Here is an 11,026-nt window from a genome sequence, read left to right as displayed (position 1 = left end):
ATATTTCGAACAGAGACTGTTCTTCTTCTGGGCACCGTCCTCATCATTGGCATGGTATTTAAAGGGTTAGGCGTGACGTGTTTAAAGGTTCATGCGAATTGTGGGTCAACAGCCCGGAGGGAAGAAAGGGTCCGTACGGGCTTCTACGGCCGGCGTGAATGGCTGCTTTGTTAGAGTGTGGAGGGGATTATGTGAACGTATTATATTTCTTAAGAGTGTCCACGACAACATCGTCAGGCACATTGCACCAAGCGTCCCAAATTCTTGATCTCTCCCTGTTGTTTTAGCCACCTTGTAACACTTTTTTTCGATACTTGAAACTGCCTTGCCACCGCTACATTGTTGCTGTGTTTACGAAACTGTTAACTTTTCATCAAAACGCCGGAGACCAACGCCATGACAGTGAATGAAGAACGAACATTGCGCCCATATTGCATATTTGCATCGTGCTGACACCGCAACACGTGATACCGGTCGTCTTATAATCGAGAAAATACGATACATGTTATTTCAGTGTTCATGTTAAACAACAGATAGTTGAAGAGAACATTCAACAGAAGTACTCCCGCAGTCCTGTCTCCATCTGTCACTCATAGCCACAGGTGACTAACATGGAACGAAAAATAGAAGAATTAAATCAGCAGGAGTGCATGTACAAAGGAAAAGAGATGCAACGTACTAGAAAGTACTTGGTGCTACAATTACGTGTGCTATGAAAAGTGACCGTATGGTACCTGCTGGTGGAATGTATGTATCTCATAATACTGAATGAATGCAAGTGTGATTGGGAGGTCATTCCTGCTGATGACTGTACAGCACAGAAATTAATTTGAAGAGTGAGTTGGTGTTACAGCTAAAGTGCTTAATCTTGTGAGGGTGATCAGGGGAAGTTTACTCCTTAACGAGAGATAGGGGACGATTAACTGTGTGGAAGAAGCAATAGAAAATTGATATACCTTTAGAGCTGTGACTCGTGTAGATTATGAGTAGTCGATAGTTACAAAATGAACTGCTCTGTGTTGAGCAACTTCGATCGCTTCAGAAAGGTATCTTTGTGGAGTGTCCCATGTTACGGAGGCATGTTCTAACCTAGGGTGTGCCAGAGAAATGTACGTTGGTAGCGTTAAGTGCGATGGGGCTCTCCTTATTTGTCTTATCCGACTCACATCCACAATGTATATGAGTCTCAAGTATGCCCGTCTTTTGGCACACTTCATTGGGAATATAAGATACTTAGTGTGGCCACTCACCAATGAGATAGAACCTTGGAAAACTGTTCCGCTTGTTCACTGACGTTGATTCCTGTTCAAAGACAGCAGATACAGTGGCTTTTGACAACAGCAATTTGGAGAGTAAATTTTTTTTTTGTAACAGTGAAGGAAACGTAAACAAATGAAGCGTGTACTAAGTGACACACTGTGGAGAAGTTTTCGATGAAGTCGACCACGTGAGGCTAAGATGCCTCCATTAAACGCCCGCATAACGAAGGGCTAGCTGCGGATGCCCGTGTGCAAGTTTCGAAATAATAGGAGGGCATTGTGACAGTTCTCAAATAACTGTGCAGTTGCAGACATGAGGAATTTGCTCGACAAAAGGAACTCGTTACCGGTTAAGTTACCGCACAAAAAACTTAACCTGAAATCAGTAACAAAGTTATAGGTAAGGAAAACAAGTTGAACTTCCTAAGGTACTTTTCAAAAGTAATGAGTCGCTTTCAACTTACTGGTTGCCTAATATACACTTTTCAGTTCTTGACCCTCGTATAATTAATTGAGATCTTGATGTCACAATGGGAGGTGCAAGATGTTTTATAATACTTCCGACTCGCGAAAATATTTGATAGGACGAAAGAAGCGTGCCTCTATGTACTTCTTTAGGGAGGCCTTTGATGATTTTGATCTCATAATAAGGTTCTTGAACTGCACACAAATGCCCTTGAATGCTTAGGTTCCATGAGTCCCAGGAACAGATTTTTTAGTGTTCACAACAAGGGAGCGGACTGAGACACGCTATGCATGTATGACACCTGCTGTCGTCTCATTAGCATAGCAACACATAGCAAACGTTCCCTTTTTACATCCAACAGGATCCCTCTTCGCGAAATTTAGCATAATCAGAATTATGGATCTCTATAAGTACCGTATGTCCATTACATATGCAAGTTCAGTAAAGCAAAATAATCACATCTTTCTAGCCCTAGCCAATTTAACCATGAGATTAATCTCTTATTCACTACGCTACAATGAGCCCTACTTCACACCGTGTGCACAAACTAACTATGGCTCACAGTTGGTTTCATATAATCTTCCACGACATATTAATTCCCATATCCAAAACAACATTAACATCAGCTGTTTTCAATTCGCTCAATAAAGGCCATGTATGTTCACTAGGATAGTCATATTATTTTGTGTGTTCTCATAGCTTTTTTGTTTTATGCGTCTTAATGCATTGTGTTCATTACCATTGTCTAACTCCGTGATTCATCTGGTTTGCTATTTGTCATTGCTGTTCACTTTGCTTGTCTGGTTTGCTGTTTTGTCATTGCTTTACCTGCCGAGTGTACAAAGGGGGGTCAGACCTCGTCAAGCTGCAGTTTTTGCAGCTTTTTGTCTGTATCCCCCCACCAAGTCTCATTGGTGAAATAAATTATTATTATTATTAGAGAGGGAGACTTTAGAGGGAGAGAGGGAGACGCTGTTTGCAGACCAGAACTGAGTAAACTTGGAACTTACCTCGAGTCTCCTTGAAAAAATTTAGCTAAAAATGGATTGAGTTCCTGAGGAAGTTACTGGAGTTCAAAAGCAGCCAGTTGGGTTAAAAGTTAAAAAAATAAGGTAGCTTAGTTACAGTAATGTGTTACACGCAGAACTGCTTCAAAGTACTCGCTGCCAGCTGCTTGGCCACATTGGTCAGTTGGCCCTAAACATATGTTGTGTCAAATCTCTCAAGCCCAGATGCTTGTTGTCTGCTTCCATGCAACAAGACAGGCATGAAGAGCTTTCATGTGTCTGATGCCACGGAGAGTGCATGTGTAGCATTGGGCAAGTGAAGTCTGGAACACTCACACTCCTAGGATCCTGGTTATTGATCCTAACTTAACGAGCTTCACTCAAATAAACTTTGTCTCTTAGTACAAGAACACAAATCTAGCAGCAGCTCAGCCCTTTCTGTTTAGATAAATACCAATCCATTGCAGGACTCCTGTATTGTGAGCGAAAAATGTGAGAGTGAAGGTTGTTGCAGTGGGAAATGTGCAGGTCACTTTGTTTTCAAGCTGATGCATATTACCTATTTGATTCTTGGTAGCACAAAACACGCTGCCGAAATGTTTGAAGGGCAAAAACTCACCAAGTTATCTTCAAACTAAAGCAGATCTTGACACACACACACACACACACACACACACACACACAAAAAAAAAAAAAACATGTGAAGAGCAATGTGAAGTTGTCGATGAAAGGGATTCCAAAATAAAATTAAAACACATTGATATTATTGTTCTTCAAGTGACAGAAGGGCTTGCCATTGATCTTGATATACCGGGTTCTCCAAGATAAACTTCGAGGTCTGTAACGGAGATAAAGCAAATACAAACCGTGTCGGGAAGCTAAAGTACATGTTAGAGGACACATTACTCAGCAAACTTTTATGTCAATACTGCCACTTGGTCCGTTTCTCTGCGGAGATGTCGTGAAAATAAAAAAAATAAATGAAAAAAAAAAAACAGCTGCTGCCTATCATTTCCAATCGGCTATACCTGTGTTTCAGCTCGCATTCTGTCAGGTGGCGAAATGATCGAACGCGGCATTGCAGACAACTTCGCACAGTAGCTGTCTGCATTCAGTTCCACATGTTCACTTGGTTTCGATATTGTCTGCAATGCCACATTCGACCATTTCGCCATCTGGCGGGAATTGGGAATGTTAGGCAGTGGCGTTTTTTTTAATTCTCACAAAATTTATCTTGGCGAACCCTGTAGTATATACTCTCATCTCATTCCCGCTTCGAGACTTTAATAACTGATCTCTCCGAAATGTGCCAATGGAGTGTTGTGATGCTGTTTCTGAGAAATAGGAGACGTCGAAAACTAATCCGGTACCATATAATGTTAGGGACATGCTTGTAAAAGTACTGGCCAGTCAAGCCTAGCTATCCCGTCCAGAAAACCAAAACGTTAGCGCCAACATTAAACTAAACTAAATAAATAACCTGGGGGTTGAAACAGCTTTGATAACCTCATACAAGTAGTGAAAGAGCTGGAAATGAAGATTCCCAGCTCAAAGAAACTGTGCGTGTTCTAGAAGGATCTGTCGCTTCACACCAAGCAAAGCTGACCGACCTGGAGGATACGTCAAGGCTTAAAAATCGTGTGGTCTTGGGTGTACCTGACGATAAAACTGATTCAAACATTAGTGTTGTACACAAAATTTCTACTGAAAAGCCCGATATAAAGGGTCACATCAGTCAAAAGAATACACCGCATTCGACTACAGTAAACCGCCGATAACTCGATGGCGTAAAAACGGGAAAAAATTTCGAGATAAGCGGGGTTTCGAGTTAAGCGAACAACGAAAATTACGTTGCCACGATGTTACCGCAATGCACTATGTTATGAAAGAAAAAAAAGCGTTCCTACAGTAATAGGGCTCGTGAACAATTCCGCAGCAATTTATTTTTTAACATCATCTGAGACAGAATAACTTCGTAATAGCAACTGCTTAGCATTCGCGTCTGGGACCAAGAAAGAATCTTCAATGCAACGCATGAGACGCTCCTCCCGGCGCGTGTATACCATGGGCACCATTTCAGTATCACTCAGTTCACCGCTACTGGAACATCACCGTCGTAAAGCGCATAGTGCTCGAAGTTCAAGTCCTGTAAGCCACTCTCCCCACAACATGCGAGGTGCATCACGTCGTTGCACAGTTCATCACAGTCACTGAACTAGTCTGCTGGCTCCGGTACGGCGGTGGAAGACCAGAAACACGCATGAACGAAACAGTTCACGATAATGGCTTCATGAACTCGCTGCCAGGCCTTTGATAAATGCCACCTTCCGCTCCAAAGTCAGGGACTTCCACGTGCGTTGTTCAGCCATCACACGCGAACAACGAAAAACGAGATTGAGAGACTGAGACGCGAGATGGCGAGACGCTCGGACGAATGCAGAGGAGGAGGAGTGACGTTGTGTGGAAAGGGGAGTGCGGTCTGCCTGCCACAGCCACGACCTACTAGATTATAACGACCATGTCAGGCGCACCTCTCCTATGCGCCGCATTTTTGGAAGGTAGCGGTGGCGCTTCTGATCGTCCCAGTTATTGCTTCCTCAACTTCTACAATACTTTGTACTTCAGCTTACCTTAGTATTTCTGTACAAGCGGTGGATATTCCACAGATGTTTCATTCTGAGGTTGATTATCATCATCATTCTATGCGTTTTCATAGGAGCTATCGCTGTCGTCTGCTACGGTAGTCGTACACACGCTTCTGCGCGTTCAGAATTCAAATTTCCATCGTCCAATCATGTTGTGCCGATCAGTAGCGCCCCTGGCGGATCGTGCGGACAGGCTCCTCATAGGGTTTTCAGATTGTGACATGGTCGTTATAATCTAGTAGGTCGTGGCCACAGCTAGCGGCGCGTGAGTCACTAGGACTGAAAGGCTTTGACCTTGACCTAGCCTGGGGGACCGAAGAATGCACGTTATCAGCCGTAGGTACGCTGGCCTACCAGTGATGGAATTTCGAGATATCCGTACTCCCGCAAAAAAAAGCTTCGACTTAGAAGGGCCCAAATACATAAGAAGCATTGGGACAAGGATGGGGACGCAAAAAAAATTCGAGATAACCGATATTTCGAGATAAGCGAGTTCGAGTTAACGAGGGTTTACTGTAATAAAGCCGGGAAAGCCAAATCCATTGATTGTTAGGTTCTGCCATTACAACGAAAAAAATGTCTATCCTCAGGAAGAGTGGTCAGTTAAAGGGTGCCTTCTTGAGGCATTATTATTGAGTCTGCCTTAAAGGGAGACTTCGCAGAGATTCGAAAAAATTGAGGTGAGCATCATACCGATCATGGACCGCTCCCTTGATACTGAATACAACATTCACTTTCATTTTGTGCGAGTAATTAATTCGTAAGTGATGACAATACCAAACCAAAACCAAAATGCAAAGCGCACAGTGGTTCGCTCAGAGGAAGATTCTGTTGTCATCCAGCATTGTCGTCTGCTACGAAGCTTGCATTATTCCATGCTGGATGACGTCAGCAGTGTTGCTTTCAGCACCCTCTTGCCTCACAGAGGCGAAGCGCTCACTTTGTAATAATTTGTTCGAACAAAATCTGTGCACTTTGGGAACACGATATTTCGTACGTATGTCCCTGACACCCCAAGGGTTACTGCTATGTCACAATCTTTGTGGTGATTTTGTTGCGGAGTCCCACTTTATGTAAATGGAGCTCCCGTGGAATAATTCTAACGGAGACAAGGAGAAAGGTGTAAATGTGCACCCATTAACGATGAATTTAAAGTAAATGATGTGGCTGTACAGTAGGGATGAAAAAAATGGTAAATGCCTCTGATAAAAGTCTACATGGAACGCTACAACAAGAGGAACTGCACATCTTACCTCTAAATGCTCAAAGCCTTGTTAACAAAGTTGATTATCTGGAATACCTGCTGCTAATACATGATCTGCATTTAGCTTATCATGGTAAGGGACAGCAATACCAGATAACAAAATTATCCCGAAGTAGTTCAAGTAGTATAATGAAGTAGTTCACACTGACAGTCACACAGAGGGCGGAGGAGTGGCCACAGTCATAAAAAAACTGCCTCAACTTTATCACATGAAGGTGGCGTAAAGGAAAGCGTATGAAGGCGTAAAATCTAGAAGACCAATCCATCATAGTTTGTGGCATATACTATCACCCAGGGTTGCCTTTGAGCTACCTGGAAAGTCTTTGACTATATCCTGTCTATATAAAGGTGCCGTACTAAATCAATCATACCTGGGAACAGTTGTAATGGCAAATACAGACAAGAGCTCAGAAATGTTACTAAATATGATACTGGGATACCAATACTGATAAAGCATTGTTGGATTTAGTGGTGCATAGATCAGTACACGTTACCTCAGGTTGAGACTGACCGTCTCTTCCCCAAACTCAGGTGTAGCCTTCCGCTGTCGAGCCTTCTCCTTTTCCATTGTTTGTCTGAGCCTTTTTATTTACGCACATCAGTGTACCGCCCAAACATTCTCAGCGAATCACAGTGATGATTACACTTTCCCAATACCCTGATTCGGCACATCAAGGTCCGTGCAGCCAATAAAATGTACTCAGGAAGAGCTTACTCAAAAATTCAAGAAGCCGTAAACTCAGTTGTCATAACAAAAAGCAAGTACATTAGTGGCATTCCCTAAACCATAAGGAAACAGTGGATTAGCCTGTTCCCAGACACTCTTTCTAGTATACAAAGAAAGTAAACCTTCACATGTGGGAGTCATCTTTGTCACTCCTTCAGTCTAAGTCCCAACTGCGACGCAACAACTCTAACCCATTAGCGTGTCGTCCCAGGTGCAGTTTTGTTAACAATGGGCAAGGTCGAGTCGAGACCCTTGTGACGAACAACACATAAAAACATGCCATGCGCGCCATGATACACTCCAGACTGGGGCCACTTAGAAAAGAAGAAAATCGTATATCCTGATGACAATAATATTAAGAGACACAGAACTTCACAATCATGTTTGACGGTGACGAGATGAAATAACTCAACGTTTCAGTGACATTTCTATACAAAGAGAATTCCCAATGATATTGATGAAGACTGTCCTCCAGGGTGTCGTAGTTCGTCTTACAGCAGATGGTTCATCTGCGTTCCGGAAAGGTGTTAATATTTCTACCGATTTATTATTAATTCGCGATCACATATGTTGCATCCTACAACGCCATAAGTCGAACAGTCGACAACAAGATTCGTGAGAACATGGTCAATAAACGTACCATTGCTGGCCCGTCCGAAGCGTGTAACGAAGCTGATTAATTGTTGAAAGCCACGATTAACAATGATCTTCGAGTAAGGAGGGACAAGAGTGTTATGACTCATCAAGCCTATGTTGAAGTCTCCGAGCGAGATAAGACTGTATCTTCGTTAAGTAAGATGATGTACGGAAGTCGGACATCGAACGAAGCGCTCTCGCTGAACACTGTCAAGTTCGAGACCATCCTATCGACTTTCAAAACGCCTGCATAATCGACCTTGAGGGTAATCAAATCAAAAGAATGTTTGTAGAGTCCTGGCATATACAATCCACACCTGGAAACCTTAACCGATCTGTTGGAGCGTTACCCAGCGTATACGTCAACGGCCTCCGTCACGTGACTGAAAAACAATCCGGCGCATCACGAAATTCGAACCACGGCAAGAACGCTGCTGCCAACGGCCACTACAGTCACCCCTGAGGAAGGAGCCGAACTGGCTCCGAAACGTCGGGTATCCCCGTCCTGTAACTTGGTTGGAGATTTTCGTTACTATCATAGTTCTCACCCAACCAGACACACTTGTGTCGAATATGTTCACTTTCAAGTAATAGAGGAGATTGTCAATCCCCTCGAGATTGTCAAGTTCTACCAGGAACTGTGTCAAAGTGCAGTTGGGCGTTCTGTAGATAATACCTGCAATAAGTGGGTGGCATAAGAAACTAGGTCATTTGGAATGGAACCTGAGACATGAGCAAGGGAATGAAAGCTATGTGTCCTGGTGCTGTTTCATCCACTGAGTCCATGCACCAACTACCCCAATTCTCTTTTTTGTGAAACAAATTGAGCTGCGAATAGAACGACCATCACCCTGTACTCACACGAGCGACATCCTCACGGAATATTCTGGTGGAAGAAAAAGCGAAAACACTGCTCACAGAGCCCAAGTTCCGTCGCGTGTTACGTTGAGCATGCACACGGTGCAGAATATCGGGAGTGGCGTACTGCACATTTAGCAGACGACTCCCTCAGCGTATCGAATATCTCGTGGCTGTGTAGCAGGATATTCCCCACGGTTAGCAGAGTACGTGAAGACACAACATTGAGCGCCCACATGACAACGGGAAGCTACGGTGCTTCCGCCTCTGGGAAAATGTCGCTCGTGTGAATACACGGTCGCGCTTCCGCGTACTAAAGATGACACACGTCGACTAGAAAAGGCTCAGAACTGTGCACTCGGTTTCGTTTTCTCGTGACAATGGTAGAAAAGAATTTATAAGGGATACGAAGGGCTCCGCTGACTTGCAAAGCCTATGCGGTTTTTTTTTCTGCAGACAGGTTGTCTCGTCGTTCTAATCCCCTTTGTCCCGTCTGAGTGCTGCAGTGTTGATCTATCCCAATCTCCCCCTTTTCCCCTCGTTGTTTCTTCTCCTCTGCCACGATTGCCTGAAACTTGAAAAAGAAAGGTATCGTAAACGGAGTAGGTGACATTCTAGCGGGGTGAGTCACGGCAAAGCCGTTGCGCCGGTCTTCTGTTGTGTTGATTCCTTCGGATATATGTTTGTACTGCATATTACGGAGGAGTGGAACAGAATAGTACGCCCTTGGAGTGCGTAACGGAATTTGTAAAAGCTGTGGAACGGTTGCCCCACCTGAAACCCTGTTGAAGCGCATGTTACTGTTGACTTGTATAGGGCCGCAGTAGAGAGAGCAGTAAAGAGAAGAACAGCATGGTTTCGACCCTTTTATGTGGCAAATAGTGACACAGACTTTCAGACTCGCGTTGCAATGCAACGAGAGTCTTTCCTTTGTACGACCGTCCACTTTCGAACTGAAATAGGAAGGAATGATGATCATATTAACGAGGGTTGGCTGTGTTGGCAGTGCTCAACTTGTAACAAGTAACTGCTGGGGCAGGCGCTCGCATGCCATTCTGATGATGGAATCCGAGTGGATTCTGAAATGTCATTTTAAAGCGTTTGAAACATTGTGTGTGCCGGCGTGTACTTTACGTAGTAAATATGACTGTTCCCAGCATTTGGACTGTTTTTAGTACCAATCATTCGTTGGAATGGGTCAACGGGAAAGTCCGTTCTACTCAGCTAAGTTTGAAGTTTTCTTTGTCACTGCCAGAGTGTAGTATGTGTCTACTCACTCTATTCGATCCATGGTTCTCTTTTCCTCGCCGACGCTTTTCACAGCAAGAACGGGGCATTTTTTAGGGGACACCCTCCTCCTCCTTGTTTTGTACCACACAGTTTTGCAAACTACACATGAGACTACAGCTTTTGCAGAGGTAGCAGGTGTTTGAACCCGTACTTGAGCCATCTGCCGAAGTAGTTTGTTTTATTGTTGCCCTGTCACAAACAAAACTTTGAAAATGTGCGCAAATTGCTCAGTGGCTCTCCATGTTGGAGAAGAAAAATGGACAGCCCCCAAACCAGCCAAAGCAGTCAGCCGACTCTTGTTTCCTTCAGTTTTGTTGGAAAACTTGTTGGCGTTCACAGTCAGACTTAGCCAATATTTTGAGTTGTTTGTGTCACGTGTTCAACCTCGTGTCTGCTGACAGTTGGCATAATCAGTGTTGTGGTGTTGAATTGGACTCATAGAAGTCGTGCTATAGTGTTACATGTCCTTTAGTGACATGGAAGTAATACAGGAAGACTTGATATTGCTATATGATAAAACTGCCGGATGTTTGTTCCCTGCCTTACATAGTTTTAATAAATCACAGGATCAGTTTCTCTTAAATCGTTTGTGCTTTTACTACAGTCTTGGCGCATTATGGTCGTAGTTACCGCTGCGCCAGTAAAACACTAATCATCATAGTCATGGCTGTCTATTCCTGGCAAAAACTGTTCGCCTGGCAAAATTTTGAGTTCAGTTCCAAACATTAAACCTTACACAACAAAAAGCAAATTAAAACCGAAGTCAATTAAGTTTTGGCAGATGTGGCAAATAAATACCACTGGCCACATCTTTTACGGACAAGTAGGTTTTCTACAGGAATTAATAACACGTTAGGTGAAACACCCTGTATGT

At 43.6% G+C, this 11,026-nt stretch overlaps 1 long non-coding RNA gene across 1 annotated transcript; it reads right to left on the bottom strand.

Moving 5' to 3' along the window:
* Positions 1-424: 424 nt before the first annotated feature.
* LOC135370094 (uncharacterized) lies at positions 425-9,004 on the bottom strand. Its single transcript, XR_010415212.1, has 4 exons — positions 8,923-9,004; positions 1,251-1,302; positions 957-1,089; positions 425-606 (listed from the first exon to the last, which is right to left on the bottom strand). It is a non-coding gene; the product is annotated as an uncharacterized LOC135370094 (long non-coding RNA).
* Between the last annotated feature and the right edge of the window lie 2,022 nt (positions 9,005-11,026).

The sequence above is a fragment of the Ornithodoros turicata genome, chromosome 10 (genome assembly GCF_037126465.1).
Source record: "Ornithodoros turicata isolate Travis chromosome 10, ASM3712646v1, whole genome shotgun sequence".
Classification (NCBI taxonomy): domain Eukaryota; kingdom Metazoa; phylum Arthropoda; class Arachnida; order Ixodida; family Argasidae; genus Ornithodoros; species Ornithodoros turicata.
Note: the sequence above shows the minus strand (reverse complement) of the source record. Positions and strands in the feature narration are given on the sequence as shown.